The sequence below is a fragment of the Xenopus laevis genome, chromosome 1L (genome assembly GCF_017654675.1).
Source record: "Xenopus laevis strain J_2021 chromosome 1L, Xenopus_laevis_v10.1, whole genome shotgun sequence".
NCBI classification, from domain to species: Eukaryota; Metazoa; Chordata; class Amphibia; order Anura; family Pipidae; genus Xenopus; species Xenopus laevis.
This window is the reverse complement of record NC_054371.1, coordinates 177,836,686-177,854,884: the sequence shown is the minus strand read 5'-3', so window position 1 is coordinate 177,854,884 and position 18,199 is coordinate 177,836,686. Positions and strand designations below refer to the sequence as shown.

Below are 18,199 nucleotides of genomic sequence, written 5' to 3'. Positions count from 1 at the left end.
ATATTCCTGACCCCCTTTGGATGATATTTGTTTTTCACACCGGAACAATTCATTCCATTACATAATTGTCCAGTTTCTTTCTCCCGGTATGCAACAGGCTTCGTACAGCAAGTAATGCGACAAGATAAAGCACTCACTCCATAAGTCAGAATGTACTTGAATCCATTTTTACAAATTGATGCAAGTATCAGGTTTGATATATGTGTCTATTCGTTAAAACCTTATTCTAAAAGTGAAATGGCATAGCAATAAAAATAATGACCTAAATTGTTAAAGTACTTTAATCTATTTCCAATTTTTATAGTTTGTGAGATATTATTGTGTGCATTTGTCATCTCAGCCTAATATAATTTCTGCCTGATGTGGCTAAAAATCTGATATTTTAGTAACCATTAAAATCCATAGTTAAACCAATTTTCCCACAATACAACCAAGCTGATATTGTTTAAATTCTATAGTTCAATCAATGTCGGTGTCCTTGCTGCTGCTGTAACCACTTACAGAACAGGTTTGGGAACCAAGGATTGCTCAATAAAGCATTCTCCAGGTTATCATATTTCTTGAGCAAATCCCAATATGACTGGCTACCATTTAGCAGATGCTAAATCCATACACCCTTCTTGTGATGTTAGTACTCTGTGTAACTGAGACAGTAGTTGAAAGAGCAATGCCTATTTAGGATTATGGTTATAGTGTATGTTGATTTTCACTATTAAACCTCTTGGTGTATTGAATCTTTAACTTTGTGAACTATGGCTAGCATGATACAACCCCCTGATACTAGCTAATCATTTAGAAGAATTACAAAGCAAACTTTTGTGACTCTGTGGTCCATTCTTCAGTATACTCAGCTTTATTAGTGCTTAAACCCTAGTAGGAATTGGCTCATTGTATGCTCATAAGTCTAAAAGGGATAATGTTATGAGGAAAACATGTTTTTTGCATCAGTGTCATCCAGCAGAATCCTGCATTGAAATCTGTTTTTCAAAAAAGCAAACAGATATTTGTATTTATACTGACATGTCAGTTTTCCATGTGTCCTCAGTCATGTGACTTGTGCTCTGATAAACTTCAGTCACTCTTTACCACTGCACTGCAAGCTAGAGTGATATCATCCCCTCCCTTTTATCCTCAGTAGCCCATCAGTAGAGGGGGGCGGGCCCTGGTGCAGGACGCGCAGCCGGGCCCCCGCCCCCCTCCGTACACCCGGAACTGCCGGGAATATGCGCCGCACATCGGCGCGTGGGCTGCCGCACCCCCTTCTACCCCGGTAGTTCCGCCACTGCAGATAACAGCTCCCTGACACCTGCATTGCTACAAATGTTCCCTTTCCCCTACCTAGTGGTAGATATGAGAACAGCATTAAATAGTAAAAATCCAAGTCTGACTAGCACAAGTCACTACTCCTTCAGTTACATTGAGTAAGAGAAACAATAGCTTATCTGAAAGCAGTTCCATTGTGAAAGCACATAACCAGGCAAAATAATTTGAGATGGCTGCATTCACACTAATATTACAACTTCAAAGAATAAAGGAATTGGTTCAAGCATAACATAAAAATAACATAACATTTAAATTAGTCATGAAAGGATATTTGCTTGTTGATAAAGCGCACGAGCATCACATTATTCCCAGTAGCTGGCTGAATTGTTTACCATGACCAAAAATCCTATCAGCGTTCTCATCAGTTGCTATATTTGAAAGTAACCTCTTCATTGCTGCCTCATTGCCACATTCAGTTTTGTACCTGGTACAGTATGTCAGAAGCATATCAATTTAGCATCTGTGTGCCTGCATGACATGTATTTTACAATATGGGCAAGGTTGTAGCTCACCGTGCAAGTTCCTGAAGGTACATTACTATTCACATGCTAGGCAAGCATTATGGGTAAGCTCAAACTTACTGCTTGATTCAATTATGGTTAGGGAAAATGGCACACAGGGTACATTCAGGCATATTGAAAGTAACATTTTCAGGCTACTATCCCATGCAGAAATTATTTCAGGCAATCAAAAAATGTTGGGTACTTTGGGCTAGTTGATATTTTTCTCAAAATACCCTTATAAATTCCCCCTTACAGAGTTAAGTCAAATGTTCTACTTAAGATAAATGACTCATACAGCCTGCAGTTAGTATAGAAATGTAAACCTACTTTTCCTCTGGCTGATCTGTCAGTACAATACAGTACATTTAAGATTAGCAATCCATGGAGAATGCTTTATCGAGCAAACCTTGCTTCCAAAACCTTTTTTGTATGGGGTTCCTGCAGCAGCAAGAACATTGACATTGATTATATTGCTTGGGATATAGACGTTAAACAAACATCAGTGTGGTTGCATTTTGGGGACAATTGGTTAAGTATGGATTTTAATGGTTACTAAAGTATCAGATTATTAGCCACATCAAAGATTTGTGACCTATATAGACAGAACATTTAAATGACATAAAAGATGTACAACTATACACATTCACTCCATATAACGCAGCATTAAGGATCAAGTGTGGTCAGTCTCTATGCCATTTTTACTCTGTTTTGTTGGAAATTTAGAGAATGTATAAGATCTACGGCAGTTACTGCTGTTTGAAATATGATGAGCTGTTTCATAGCAGGAAAGCTGCTGCTAGGTCTATAGACAGTGCCATTTTGATGCCCTTCAAACTGAGAAAAATGACAACTAGAAATGTCAACATTCTGGCAAAATCAGCAATAGAATTTCATACTGAGGCTAAAACAAATTTTCTATCAAAGCCTGAGTCTTTGAATATCCGTGAAATGATTTACAAACAAAGCACAGTTTGAACAAATATGAGACATGGTCTGATTATTGTCAGGCAACATCAATTAAAGACCTCATTAACAAAGAACATGTAACCTCAACCCAGCCATCCCCATCAAGAAGACCAGCCTCCTAAAACTGTGATGTTACTGGATCCATATTCTCTAAAAAATAACCCACAGGTCCAAATAGGAAAGCCCTGCAGTGGTGCCAAAGAGCATCACAAAACAATCCCTTGGATATAAAGGGGCCTCTGGATAATAGTCATCAGTATTTTTCCTGCTGTTGAAATTTCACAACACAACAGGATCAGATTCATCTGCAGTGAATTTAACTGTCTGTTTTATATTTTGAGTACTTGGATGAAAAATATGCAGACACCTGGAGAACATCCAAACTGTACAGATAGTGCCCAGGTAAAATTCTAATTCAGGAGGCCAGCTCTGCAAGACAACAGTACTAAATACTAAGCCAACACAATGGCCTCCCCATTGCTTGGTAAAATATTAATCAGGTGGGTAGAAAGTAATGTTGACCATGAATCACATTTGGCGTTACATGAGTTCTGTAACTAAAGAGAACAATCTAAAGGTGTCACCCATTAAAATATGCTCCAAACTGCCTTAACACATACAAGGTGCAGTAATGAAATCTCACACAGCCAAGAGGCAATAATGCATCAGGGATGAGAACGATCATTGAGTTTATAATACTTTATTCCTGGAATGCAACAATTTCTGTTGCTCAGCAGCAGATGGGTCAGCACGTGTTCCCATATGATCCTACCATTGGATCACAGCGAGGTCACATGTGCTGTTTTTACGTTACATCTTTAATAACATGCGGCCAAACGTAAATACCCACAAAATGAAGCCCTGTTGAAAATAATGGAATAAGCACTAAATGGCCAAAATTCACCAGCAACAGCTTTGCAGCCATCACAACACGAAAATTCGCTCAGACAAAGCTAATTTACAAAAATGCGAAGTAGCGTTCAGGGCGCCGAACACTGGCAAATTTTCAATAGCGTTACTTCGGCAATCAAACTGAAGATGTGCTAGCATTCAATTATGCCTAGCTCAACTTCGTTAGAGGTCTTCGCTCAGGCTAATTTGCATACTGCGAAAAATTATAAAGTTGAATGGACATATATGTTGCAGCAAATACATTACATTACACAAGTCCAGGGAACCTTAATAAAGAAAAAAAGAAAAGAACCCGGTTACCCAAAAAAAAATTTAAGGACTTTTGCAGGCTATAACTCTGTAGAAAAAGGAAAAGACGCCAGCGTTTTTTGGGACTTCAGTGTACTTCACCTGGTCTGAGCTGGCGAAAGAGGTAACGTTCAGTAAAATCCGCATCTTAGTGAATTTGCAGAGTAACGCCCATTCGCCAGAGCGAAAATTCACCTGGTAAAAGAGTATGAACAACCGATAGCGTCTGTTTCTCTTTCACTACCGAAGTTATGTCTGCGCCCGTAAATCAGCGAAGTGCCTGAAATCGGTAACGCTGGCGAATCGTCGGCATTGTTAATCACTTAGCCCTTTAGTAAATCTGCCCCCATATGTGACCTCGCACTAAAGGCTTAACTAATCAGCCAAAATTGTTCAACCACTTGGTTAGCTAAATCTGCTAAAGATGTGGAAGATATCATCTTCATGTACAAAGGATATATTGACATTCAATTCAATGTGCTCTGAAAGAAAATTGATGGAGGACTTTTCCTAGAGACTGTATCTCAAGCTTAAGAACCTGGTTTGAATCCCAAGATAAGTTACTTTTTTGACTTATGTAACCCATAGTGAGCCCTCACTGGGTTTGTGTTGGTCTACAACAGTTAGAATATTAACATAAACATGGAAACTCTTAATCCCAGTAAAGGATCAGTAATGCCAAGAATGAAATCAGTTTAGATGCATTTGTAGATTTATTAATAGCAAGTTCTGATTTCCAATACAATAGCCATGTAGAACATCCGACCCTTGTGTATCCCCACTTAAATCCCATTTCATACTCTTGGGTCACCAGAAATGGCTGAACTACAGCTGCTAAAATTCATTAATCAAGGGTTAAAGCATGTTGGGATTAGTCCATCAACTTCTGGGTTTCTAAAGAAGCAAGTACTTCTGAACCTACTGTATTCTGAGAGCTAATCTGTTTAGCAAAATAGACCCTACAGCAAAAGACGGCACTGTATCACAGTCTATACTGCTACATAGAACTTTATATAAATGGCATGAGATTCCAAAATAGAATCTGGTAATCCTCAGATCCCAACCATTTTCAATAACAGGTCAATGAGTGTATTGGTAAATTGCTAATAGTCAACTGGGACAACTCCAGCAGGTTTCAGATAGATGCAAAATAAACATATTCTAAGGATATTCCCCTTAGCAGGATTGGAGAATTTCATTGAATAATGTTTTTAAAGGAAAGTTTAGCACGTGCAATCGAAACCCTATTATAAGCTTTTCAATAAATCATAGTGTTAAACAGAATCCACCAATACCAAACAAGGCACATCAAATGGTTAACCACTTAAACATGTCAGGCCTCATTTAAGAACCAAGAATAGATCTACTTAAAGTGATACTGACACTAAAAAAATTATTTTCAAAATATTAATTTACATTAAAAATTACCTATAGGTCATGTTCATCGTTTTTCGCTGATATTTCTACTTTTGTAAGTAATTATCACTTGAAGTTCATAAACCCGATTGTTTTGCCAACCTGACTGTCCCTTCTTAACCTGTCAGTTAGAGTTTCTAATGCTAACGGACAACTGCCGCACAAATATGGCAGCCCCCTAATAGAGGAACATTGAGGTAAGAAAAGTAATGTAAAAGCATCAGGCAAATACTTTTATGGCAAAATTATAAATAGCCTTCAAAGACAATGTTATGATAGATAATAAAAAAGGTTATTTTCTGATTTCAGTATCTTTTAAAACTGCTGCAAGCACTGGCTTTTCTTTTTATTGTTGTATGCGATGCATGGATGTATGAAGGTCTCTCTCAATCCAACCTTAGAATCAAAGTAGTTCTTCATAACCGCACAATGCTATCAGCCTTGAGAGGATGAGCAGATAAACTACATGAAATTCAGGGCCAGGTGCTTGATGACTAGTTCGACCATGCCTTCTGATCATGGAAGCAATTGTGCCAAGGACTGTGTATTGTGGAAGAAATATAATGATCTCTGCCTGAAAACTGTTTGCAAATGTCACCCCTTCCATTTGCCCACCTCTCCTCTTACCTTGGTTACTGGGCTTGGTTTGCAGAATTATTTCTTCCATTTCCAATGCATTTTCAATTGTTTGCTATCTCAGCAGTGTGTGAGCACATAGCTTTTTGGCAGAGCGATACACTTGTGCTGCATTGGAATATTGATGTCTGTTCTTTTTCCATAATTTAGGTTGTGCTGACTAATACAATTACAATTATACGTTTAAAAAAGTTTTCTCCATTGGGTTGTGAATTAATGATGTGTTGTGTTGTTGTTTTGTGTGAGCACTGTATATGTCTATGCTTTAGATAGTTAACTGAAGTATATGATGCTGATTATTAATGGATGATGCATTTCCCAATGATATAAATCCAAAGTGTGCAAACACTCTGTGCACCCATCTGTTTAACAGGCTCAGCTGTAGATACAAAACAAACATTCAGGAATTCCCTGTAAGGGTGCATCAAAAAACCTCTTCTGAATAATAAACGCAGCCGCAGCACAACATGTTTCGGTCTCCCCGACTGATTTGTTCAGTTTAATTATTGCAAGTAGCATGAAAAGATTATGGTTATTTTCATGTTAAAGCAGATGTCCCACGGGCCTGTAAGCTGAGCACCACCGAGGCAGTCACTAGCTCAGCCATTTGGATGCGGCCACCTGTGCCTATTGATGGGATAACTTTACACACCAGCCAGATGTTCCAGATTTCTGAGAGCTGAATCATGGATCTGCTAACGTTCTGAGCTTAGAGAATGCTGTTGATTAGATTTAGAAAGCCCTACACAAGCAAAGACTCCGTCTACACCATAACCCCCATCATTTGAAAAACTAAAAGAGGGACAAAAACTTGCGCTGCGCACAATTGCCCACACTCATTTTATGGTCATTCCCCCTAATTACCATGTCCATTTTCATTTCTGGGAGTTTTGGTGCAATGTTTTATGTTATAAAAGTAAGCCCTTTAATCTGCTAGTCTCAGTTCTCATAAGAGACCTTCTTATCTTAAATAGTTACAATTGTATTTTTGCTTATCCTAAATTGTTACAAAAGTATCCAAGTGCAGCTGCTGGCTGTTCTGGGCTCTCTGGCAAAAAGCCTTTTATTTTAATTAAGTTTCAGAAATGTTGTATATTTTTCTGGCGTCAGCACAGGAGATCAAAAAGAAAGTCAGGACATTTCAGTAAGAAACCTGCGACTGTGGGCTGAGCTGGCAAAATTGGGTCTGTCCAGCAGAAAATGGGACAGTTGGGAGGTATATCCAGGATATATCGTTTCTAAAGGTAGAGCTTCATGAATCTGGGGAAATCATCCAGTCACACATTTCTCATTTCCCTTCCCAGCTATCTGCAACTGCCTGCACATTCTGACAGCTTTATATACGCTGGGCTTAGAAAGAAAAAAGAGAATGAATAATCTAGGCCAGTGCTGTCCAACTGGCGGCTTGCAATCCCCCTTGTGTGGCCCCCACAAAAAAAGTCTGCCTGCTGTGGTTGCTTTTCTTATGTAAGCTTTAAAAGGTATCAGTACTGAGATTAACTGGCCCCAGCACTGTTTACACCTCAAAGTAAAATCATGCATTGTTCACACCTGTAACCCCCCTGCATTGTTCACACCTGTAAGGGCAGAGACACACGTGGAAATTCGGGGAGATTAGTCGCCCAGCAACAAATCGCCTCTTCTTCAGGCGACTAATCTCCCCGCCGGCTGAAATCGAAATCACCGGCTGGAGTTTCTCCGTGAGGCAACTTCGGAAAACAAAGCAATCCGAGTGCCATCCCGCCAGCGATTTAGATTCTAACCGGCGGGATGGCAGTTCAGGGAGATTAATCACCCAAAGAAGAGGTGATTTGTCGCCGGGTGACTGAATCTCCATGAATTTCCATGTGTGTCTCTGTCCTAACAACTCTATTGTTCACACCCCTAAAGCCCTGTACTTTTCACATCTCAAACCCAGTCTGAAGTGCCCACATTGTTCACATGGTGTGCCATACTCTGCCTGCCCTATGCCCCCTGTGTGTGTCCTGCTCTGCCTGCTCCATTCCTCCTGTGTGTGCTATACTCTGCCTGCTCTATACTCCCTGTGTGTGCCATTCTCTGCCTGCTCTATACTCCCTGTGTGTGCCATACTCTGCCTGCTCTATACTCCCTGTGTGTGCCATACTCTGCCTGCCATATGCTCCCTGTGTGTGCCATACTCTGCCTGCTCTATACTCCCTGTGTGTGCCATACTCTGCCTGCTCTATACTCCCTGTGTGTGCCATACTCTGCCTGCCATATGCTGCCTGTGTGTGCAATTCTATGGCTGCCCTATTTAGAACTTGTTGTAAGGTAACCCTAAGGTGTTTGATCATGTGCTGGGGGTGCTGTCTTATCCACAGGGGAGGAGGAATGAATTAAATTTTTCTCATATGAGTGATAAGTGATATCCCTGCAGTGAGCACCAATCATTTGGTTTTTTTGGTGTGCTACCCCAAAAAAATTTGGGGGAGCGTCAGAATACTCACACACATAAAAAATGTCACACATCAAAGTTATTCAGACACTAATTGACTTTAGTGTATTGTCAATTGAAAAAGCATTAACACAGTATAATTGACATTTGTAAATTAAAGTATAACAGATTAAACAGTTTATAGTTAATCTCTTATTGTGCATTTTCTTTTGCTACATACACTTATCTGCTCTAGTTTCTCTGGTTAATGTGGGTCTCTTTTATAGGTCCTTTGAGACTGGATATGTATGACAATGTTATTAATTGACTATATTGTTGGCTATTAGTTGGGCGAAATTGCAAAATGTCACGGGCGTTGAAATTGATGCGCATCAGAATAATTTTGATGCCCATTGAGTTCAATGCATTTCGCAAATTTTTAGTCGTTCGCAAGGAAATTCGCAAATTTTCAGCGAAACTGGATAAATTCACCCATTGCTAGTGATCAACACTGGCTTCAATTATAGACCCTCCACCATACAGGCCAGCAAAATTCCGGCCCTGAAGCACTGATCTAGGCTAATTCATGCCTGGCTAATAATTCATTGCCACTGAAAAATACACATCAAATGGAGGAGTATTTGAATGCAGGGAACATGTGCAGTTCCAGGGTTTATTGAGATTTAAACCTGAAGGCTATTTAGTATTTTATCAGCCTCAAAAATCTGATGCTTGATAATAGGCAAGTACAAGATGGGATTTTGTGAATTACAACTGCTACGCTCATACCTACCAATGGTATCATAAAAGGAATATATATTCAGTAATATAATATAGATATTTATATAATTGTACTAGAACAGTACCCTTCATTGCATGACAGTGTTATTAGTCGTTACTGTTATTCCCCTCTATTAATTCACCTGTTATCTCAGCTGCATCCTTCTTCTTCCATAAGTTTCCATATTGCTGCTTCACGCTGTCCACTTATTTCCTTCTTATTATAAAATATTCCCGCTCTGTTTTTTTAGGTCAATTCCCAGCAGTTTCCTCTCCCATCTGATTGATTTATTCATGCACATTTGAGCTAGCTGCTTCTTTAGAGAATATTACCCCCTTTCTGTCTGCCTAGCTTATTTTTACTCCCTGTTGCTTTTTTTTTATTTCGGCTATCATCCTTCAGTTAACAATTGTAATCTAAACTGGCAAATCCTTTCCACTTCAGTATCCCTAGCTGCCTGAAATTCCTCATTGGAAGATAACTGATCCAGTTAGCACACAGACAATGACTTCAGCTCACACAATTCCATATACCAAGGTAGTTAGGCCCAGAGACTAGTAAATTGCAAGTCAATTTCTAATAGATGTGCTTTTTCACAGTTCTCCCCTTCTCTTTAACCACCTAACATCCATTTACCTGTACAGGTATGGGACCTATTATCCAAAATTCTCAGGCACTGGGTTTAAATATCATTTAAACTCGAATTAAACCCAATAGACTGGTCTTGCCGACAATAAGGATTAATTATATCTTAGTTTTGGTTACTCAAGAACGAAGTGCATAAGAAAGATGTTATGAAGGGAATGATCAGAGTTTAAATATACAGGTATGGAATATGTTATTCAGAATGGTCTGGACCTGCAGTTTTACAGATAAAGGTTCTTTTTGTAATTTGGATCTCCATCTTATGTCTACTAAAAAATCATTCAAACTTTAAACCCAATAGGATTATTTTGGTTACAATAAGGATTAGTTTTACAGATAAAGGTTCTTTTTGTAATTTGGATCTCCATCTTATGTCTACTAAAAAATCATTCAAACTTTAAACCCAATAGGATTATTTTGGTTACAATAAGGATTAATTATATTTTAGTTGGGATCAAGTACAAGGTACTGTTTGATTATGACAAGAAAAAGGAAATCTTTTTTTAAAATCTGATTTATTTGATTAAAATATGGCCTTTGCCTAATTCAGAACTTCTGGATAACAGATCTCATACCTGTGTGACCCTTTATGTTATTTCTACCATGACAGATATATTCTCTCTCAGTACATAATGTTGTTCGCTTTATCCATGTACCAATTAGTTCCTGTCCTTTCCATGTATTCTTCCATTACCTTCTCCCATTTTACTCCGGTTTACCTTTTTCCTATCTCTTTGAAGATCACATATTTTGTGCACAATTTAAATTACAATTATTGCTTTCCATTTCAGACAGTTCAGAGACCTTCTAAGCCGATTGAGAAAGTAGCAGGTGTTTCAGGCTACAGCCTTTGGCAGAACACATTACGCAGGAGATAAATACAGTACATATTTATTTGTTTGAACATTTGGTTTCATTGGTAGAAATAAAAGTTGTCATGATGAAAAATGTGTAAGCCATATCAAAAGAAATGTAAATAGCAGTTACTTAAAAAAATTTACAAAATAGTCAGGTATAAAACACTAAATTATTTGAACAAGGCCTTGGCAAAATTACAACCAAGTCTTTTAGAGAATAGTAAAACACAGAGAAAGTCAAAACATGACAAATTGGTTTGGCCTCTTTCAAAGGCAGTTGAGTTCACCTGTGCAGTTAGCCTGCCAATTTCTTTGGCCTTGGTTTTTTTTTTTTCTACTAGAAAGAAGGTGAGGCTGAGAGACTGACAATCAAAATACTTTACAGTACAGTAGTGCCGGTTGGAATTACTGACTTGAGTTGAAGCGCTTATTACAGTACTTTATGGTGTATACAGCAGCACTTTATTTCCAGCACCATTGCTATTTTGTTTTTACATATCAAAATGTAAATTTAATTTAATGATCATAACCACTGTACTCCTGAACGTCATGTATTACCTGTTACTGGCTCAGCTTACAGTATAGCCAGGCTTTACTGTCTGTCTGGTTGGCCACAAATTTCCTTTCAACTCTCAAGCACCTAAAATTTAATTTACAAGAACCAAATAGGACAGTCGGGATGCATTATGTGGCATCATTATGGATTTGGCAAGCTAAATGGGGACATAGCACAGGCCAGCTCCTTAGGTTTACTCTTTATAAACACAATTATGCTTTTGGCTTGTAAATCAATAATTCCAATGTAATAATGATGTTTATAACCTTAGGTAGTATGTGTCATTGCATCATTATAATGTGAAGCGATGTGTGGCAATTCTTGGTGGTTTGTCACACTGATTATTGCCAAGAAAAAAATCATTGGGGTCATTGCCCAGGAATATTAACAGGAATAACAGGGTGGGAAGGAATCTAATAATTCAAAAAGCACTGTACAGTAAAACATGGAGAGCCCAATGTATACAATGGACACAATGGAGAGTGTATATTGACAATTCATCAAGGTACTTGTAAGGAGGTGAAAAATAACTTTTATTTTTCATAGTGTACATAGTTCAGGCAATATTTAGTTCAGCCACCAAGAGACACCAAAAATTGTGATTGGTCTGTAGGGGAAATCCCCTTCAGGAGCCTATAAATGGAAGTGCATAAGCTAGGCACTTCCTAACATCAACAGCAACTGAAACAGACCAGGTGGGTACCAGCCCTATGCTTGATTAGAATACTAGAGATACTTTATTTTGATTAGCTCGCTCTAGGGGCTAGTGGTAGTTGGGGTAACTAGCAAGAAGTGCCCACAAGGAATGAGTAGTTGTGGTAGAGAAGAAAGGCAATTGTGTTTGGGATTGAGAGCATTTAGGACTAGGTTAGTGGCCATCTAGTGGGGAAGCTTTGGCACTGTTTGTTGGACACAGCAGAAAAGCAAGAAGACAGTTTAATCGGAAGTGAAGCCCCCATCAATGACTAATGGCACTCTGCCAGTGCACTTCCACATAACAGGGGTCCTGGAGGCATCAGGGAATACATGCTGTTTGTGTGAGATAGTGAGAATGAGAGAGGTTTCACTGTGAAGTATAACTCATGCAACTTAATGTTCCTAGTCATTTGGCTCTGGTCTGCTCCTGTGAACCTGGAAGAGGTTGTTTGATAAATATTTTTCCTTGGCTGATGACATCAACTGTGCCATGCCTACTTCCTACAGTAAAGGCCTGCTGGGTGTTCTTTCTGGGATTGTGCCAGTCTCAGGTAGCCATGTTATATGTTACTTGTGTCCAAACTCTCTCCTGCACTTTCATATGGTTGCCATATGAAATGTTGAATAACTGTGCCTATCGTTGCTGGAGAACCTTGGACCTGGTACTAGCTCCCAGCTTCCCACTGTACCGCCTTAGACTTGTGGCCAGCAAATCAATTGCACATGACATATTTCATTCACAGAAGTGGGTCAGCCCTGACAATATTAGATGCATCTTGCATCCAATATGCATCAAAGCACAACTGCATCCATTTTCACACAATGAGCATAGAGCACAGTTATTCTTGAATTCTGAGGAAAATGCTACCTTACATGTTAGACATGGCACTTTGCATTGGGAATCACATTTTGCACACTGCACTTGAATTTGTAAATGACCCCTAAAGTCTGTTGGCCACCAGTTAAAGCAGGCCACAGATCCATCACTTTTATATTACACTATGGCACTTCATATAGATGTACAGACTGTATGGAATGGTGGTGGAAGGAGTTTTGTGATATAAGCTTGTAGTACACACCAGGAGTGTCCCTTAAAGGAATTGTTCAGTGTAAAAATAAAAACTGGGTAAATAGATAGGCTGTGCAAAATAAAAAATGTTTCTAATATAGTTATTTAGGCAAAAATGTAATGTACAAAGGCTGGAGTGACTGGATGTGTAACATAATAGCCAGAACTCTACTTCCTACTTTTCAGCTCTCTTGGTTTACACTGACTGGTTACCAGGCAGTAACCAATCAGAGACCTGAAGGGGGGCCACATGGGTCATATCTGTTGCTTTTGAATCTGAGCTGAATGCTGAGGATCAATTGCAAACTCACTGAACAGAAATGTACCATGTGGCCCCCCTTCAAGTCGCTGACTAACTTAGAGTTATAGAGCTGAAAAGCAGGAAGTAGTGTTCTGGCTATTATATTAGACATAAAGTCACTCCAGCCTTTACACATTACATTTTTGGCTAACTAACTATATTAGAAACATTTTTTATTTTGCACAGCCTATTTATACGGTTTTTATTTTCACACTGAACTATTCCTTCAAGGAGTAGGTCACTTTTAAATGAACATTTATTATGATATAGCCAGTGATACACTTTAAAATACCCTGGGGGCTCCCTTTCTATCCAGCCTATCTTGCAGGAATAACCATAAAGTACAACTGCTGACATTAAGTGGTTTGGTTGCCAACTTGTCTTACTTGGATCCTTTTAATGCACAGCATGACTATGTACAAGACCAAGGCTTTTTACTTCTATTTGGACTCCCAAAGACAACTGTCTATGCCATATACCTCAATGCTCAGTTGCCTGCACATATTTGTGATACTTAGGCAATTATTAACTGACAAGGTGCTTCAGAATAAAATATTTGAATACGCAGCTGCAATAATAAGGCTGCATATGGTTACTGAAATGATTCCCATGTGTATGAATACTAAGTCATGCCTGTGATCGCTCTATACCCAAAGGTACAATTTATCCTCCCCCACAAAGCATCTGAATAGAGCACAGTCCCAGGTTGCAGGTTCCTAGGGAACATGTATCCAGGCATGTGCATAAAATGACTGCAAGGGGAGTCTTAACCATTAGCCAGTATAGTACATAAAGGGGATCAGGTTGGTGGCATACAGTCTACTTAGGGGTGCTGCACCTTGACTCAGCATTCCTGTGGATTGTAGCACTTATTCTGCTATGGCTTAAGTTGGTCTTTCATGATGGTTCAGCAGCAACCGATTGTATTTAGTGATGCTTGTTTTATAAATAAAAAAAAGTGCTCGATTAGACAAAAAAAAACAGTTTTTGCAAATGGTATTGCAATAAAGTAGAAGCACTAGATCCAGTCCTTTTACTGTCATTCACCACATGGGACGGTACATATACATCTGCACTGCAGTCTAAAAGGGTGCAAGACAAATAGCAACACCAGGGACTTCACTGATGGCTTATTACTTACATCTTTATCACAAAACCCCACCCCGTGTCCCACATTCCAAACTATGATCAGCTGCAAGGCACACTTTTACCTAAGGTACTCTATTAGTCAGACAAAAAGATTGACTTGGAACTGCTCAGTCTTTTATAGCTGTTTGTTTTTTGATATTTCTCTTTAGGCAAATCAGCCATTTTGCCATTCTAACATCACCTTAATAAATTGTAAAGTATATGTGCCATCTCATGCAATTTGCTTCCATACTGGAAAAGTCATTCATTCATAAACTCTGCAGAGCTGAATGGGAACAATGCAACTGTCTAATAAAGGGTAAGTTAACCTCCCCTGGCTGTACAATCTATTCTCATGGTGGGCGAGTAAAGAGCACATAATGGAGTTAAATCTGTGAAAAATACCGTCCAACCTTAGTGCACGTTAATAATCCTGCATTTTTTCACTCTCGGATTCAGCGCAATGAATTCACCAGCTGGAAGTAAATATTATTACCCGACTTGTGAATCACCAGTTGTCAAATTAATGAGGGCAGTGTCAAATGTACTATTTTTGAAAAAAAAAAAAATACAATGAAATTGAAGAAATAGAAAAAGAATACATGGGGTTATTATATACAGCATTAGCACAGAGAGCTTTTATGCCGAAGAATGTGACAGTATTTAATAAACGTTGTGAAAGCGAAAACCTTGTGAAGAGGATTTTCCAGTTTGCAAAGTCATAATGAATGAGAGATGAACGATTGGTGTCCGTAGTACTGAGAGCATCAGAGTTCTGCCCCACTATTCTCTTACAAAAAGGCAGGATATATGCAATTCATTTCAACTGTTCTAATGCAGTGGCTTTGTGCTAACTGTTACCTCTTTGCTGTAATAAGGTTACATACAGTAATTGGCCTTCGATGACAAAGGAGTTGGCTAGCTCCTTATTTTGCTCAAATGTCCACTGGAGATTAGCAAACTTAGATTACTATATTGACAAAACCATTCAGCCGTCAAGTGCTTTTAATATCACCGCTGTGGTGTATTAAGTAGGTATACCCCAAACATTTATCATTTTAATTCATTGTTCTCCCAAAGAACAGCTTTACCCAAGCAAGGAGGGGGGTATTGCGTGGCTCTTTGGGAATTATACAAGTGCACGCAACAAACCCTCTGTATTAAAGCAGGTACATAGGCATAAAATAACCAACATAATACATTTTACATATGACTTCACCTGAACTTGTGTTTCGGTACAATGTAGTAGAAAATATTGCCCTGCAATGCGTGTAACAATTCTGTAGCGTATTCGTCAGGATTATATGTAGTCATGTAGAAATGTATGCTGTGGTACATAGCATAAATGAACTCCTCTCTAAGTCATGCAGCGTGAAATTGGAAATACATGTCAGTTTGCAGAAAAACCGGTTTAAATCCTGCAGTCTGAAAATCTGTCCATGCCCCTATAAAAAAAAATAGCTTGTCCCCGCTGAACAGTTATGCCACAAAACCCTAACCTGTTCATTCACTTGCATGTAGTATAATAAGTGAGCAAATCCATTGCAAACATACCACTAGAATGCAGACAGTATTTACCTAAAGTAATGTAGAGCAGAAGCAGCAGCAGCGGAATCTGTAGCACCAGACCCCTCTCCTATGGAGCCTGGATTGAATGGAACACCAGGAACCTCTGCAGAGTTGGAGAAAATTCAGGATACAAAGAGAGAGCAGAGCAGTATGAAAAAAGTGCTAGAGCTCTACATGTCAGTCCGGTAGGTCTGCAGCTGACTCTGGGAAAGGCAACAAATGCTTGAGCTGAATGGCTTGCTGAGCAGACAGTGTGCGCGCACTCTCCTGGGCTGGGAGCAGTGATACAATCAATAGAGCCTGCCAGTAGCAGCAGTAGAAGCAGCAGCAGCAAAAGCAGCAGCAGTAGTGTACTGCAGAGAGCACCTAGCCATGCTGCATGAATGACTCTCACACCATTAGCCCTCAAGAGTGAGCACGCACCATTCACAGTCCCTCTCGCTGGGTTTCCATAGCATCATCTCAAAACCGGACAACTGCAAAATACAGAAGCTGTAAAGGCTGATTAGCAGTTGAATCAACTGCATACCATTCATACAAATCAATGCCTGTATCCCAGCAAATTTCTGTTCAGCTTGGGGATTTTGAAGGTAGAGGAATCTAAAATATCCCTTAATGTATAAGGGGGCACAACCTGCTGTCCTCCAGCTCTTGTCCAACTACAGCTACCTAGGTCCTTTAGCTTTCAGAGAATGCTGGGAGTTGTAGTACAATGGCAGCGGAGAGGCCACAATATAGACATTCCTGTTCTACATTAATAATCGGACGCAGCCAGCGGGAGCTAAAAATAAATAAAATATGTGAGTGGCATTAGAAAAGCTTTCTGCTCCCCCTTGTTCCCCAGGGAAGGCGCATAATTCATTTATGATCACTATGAAACAAACTAATCATCCACAGATGCAGCAGATCTTTAATATGTGGGGGGGAAACAGGAAAATAAATCTTTAGGGGACTGCTGAGGCTAACCTATCTTTCATATCTAATTACATTAATAGGGTGTATATTTATATGGCGGTAACAGCCGTACAGTTAATTAACAGCACTTAATTACAGATCTTATTAAAACCCTTTGTACAGAACAGGAAGACCACAACAGTTTGCTGGTGGCTTGACACTAATGATTGGCATTGCCCCCTTACTTACATTGGACTGTATGTTGTACGCCATTAATATGCACCCTTCAGTTCTACTTACCTGAAGAGAATGGTGGCTCACGTGAAAGAAAAATGAGCATTATTAAAATTAAATTTCACGGTTGTGTTAGCTCACAAATGATCAGCATGTTAGATGTTTGTTGCCTTGTTATTAATCCTGCTGTGTCAGCCTGATGGATGACTAAAATTGTTTATTCCACAATGCAGCTGACAATGAGAACTGAGATTATACCCCCCCCCCATGTACCTCTGTTGATATTCTGTACGTATTGTCTATAGCACATGCTGCTTAACTGAGCTGTAACCTGCAATTAAGATGACAGTGGAAGATGCTAGTGAATAAGAAGAGGTTCTGTGTATGTGTGGGAAGGAAGATCTTGGCAACTGAATAGGACCAGAGCCATCTTATAGGGTGATTGGCCCAGGCACTTTTTAAACCAGATAATAGTTATGTCCACAACTCACAAGGTCACGTGGAGGCCCAGGTGCACTGTCCAGACCAGGCCCGGATTTTTCGGAAGGCCTAGGGCGACATAGTTTCAGAGGTGGAATGACGCCCAGCCACATATGAAAGGGTTCAGAGCCCGGAGACAACGGGAGATTTGTGAGCTCTTTAAATCCCCCGTGCTCCAATTCCAAGTGCTCTGTACCCAACGAGATAGAACCCGTGCATGCATTCACAGGGGAAGGGGGGACACTAAGCGGCGCCAGCCTAGGGGCATCCCATTTGTAAATGAGGCCTGACCCTGAGCCTTTAGCTAGGGGAGAAGAATCCACAATATAAAGACTAGCCTATGTTGTTAGCAGGAAACCTGTAAGGATGCTTCCATAATGGGTACTGAATAACCCAATATTGCTTTTACTTTTACCTCTCTGCCTATAGATGGATTACTCATTGAGTGCCTGCTCAAATTCAAACTCTTGATGTCTGTTTCTCCAGAAAATGGAGGCCTTATAAAACAGGGAGAGTTAGTTCTAGTTAGCTCATGCAGCTGCTGAGGAAG

The 18,199-nt window shown here is 39.5% G+C and overlaps 1 protein-coding gene across 2 annotated transcripts in view; it reads right to left on the bottom strand.

Moving 5' to 3' along the window:
• Nucleotides 1-16,473, bottom strand: part of LOC108695671 (rabphilin-3A) — a 121,231-nt gene extending 104,758 nt beyond the window's left edge. Inside the window, exon 1 of one of the 2 annotated variants that reach the window (XM_041567840.1) lies at nt 16,051-16,473. The gene's annotated coding sequence lies outside the window, so the exon portion shown is untranslated. The remainder of the gene's footprint in view (nt 1-16,050) is intronic. The other variant, XM_041567838.1, reaches the window with a different exon arrangement.
• Between the last annotated feature and the right edge of the window lie 1,726 nt (nt 16,474-18,199).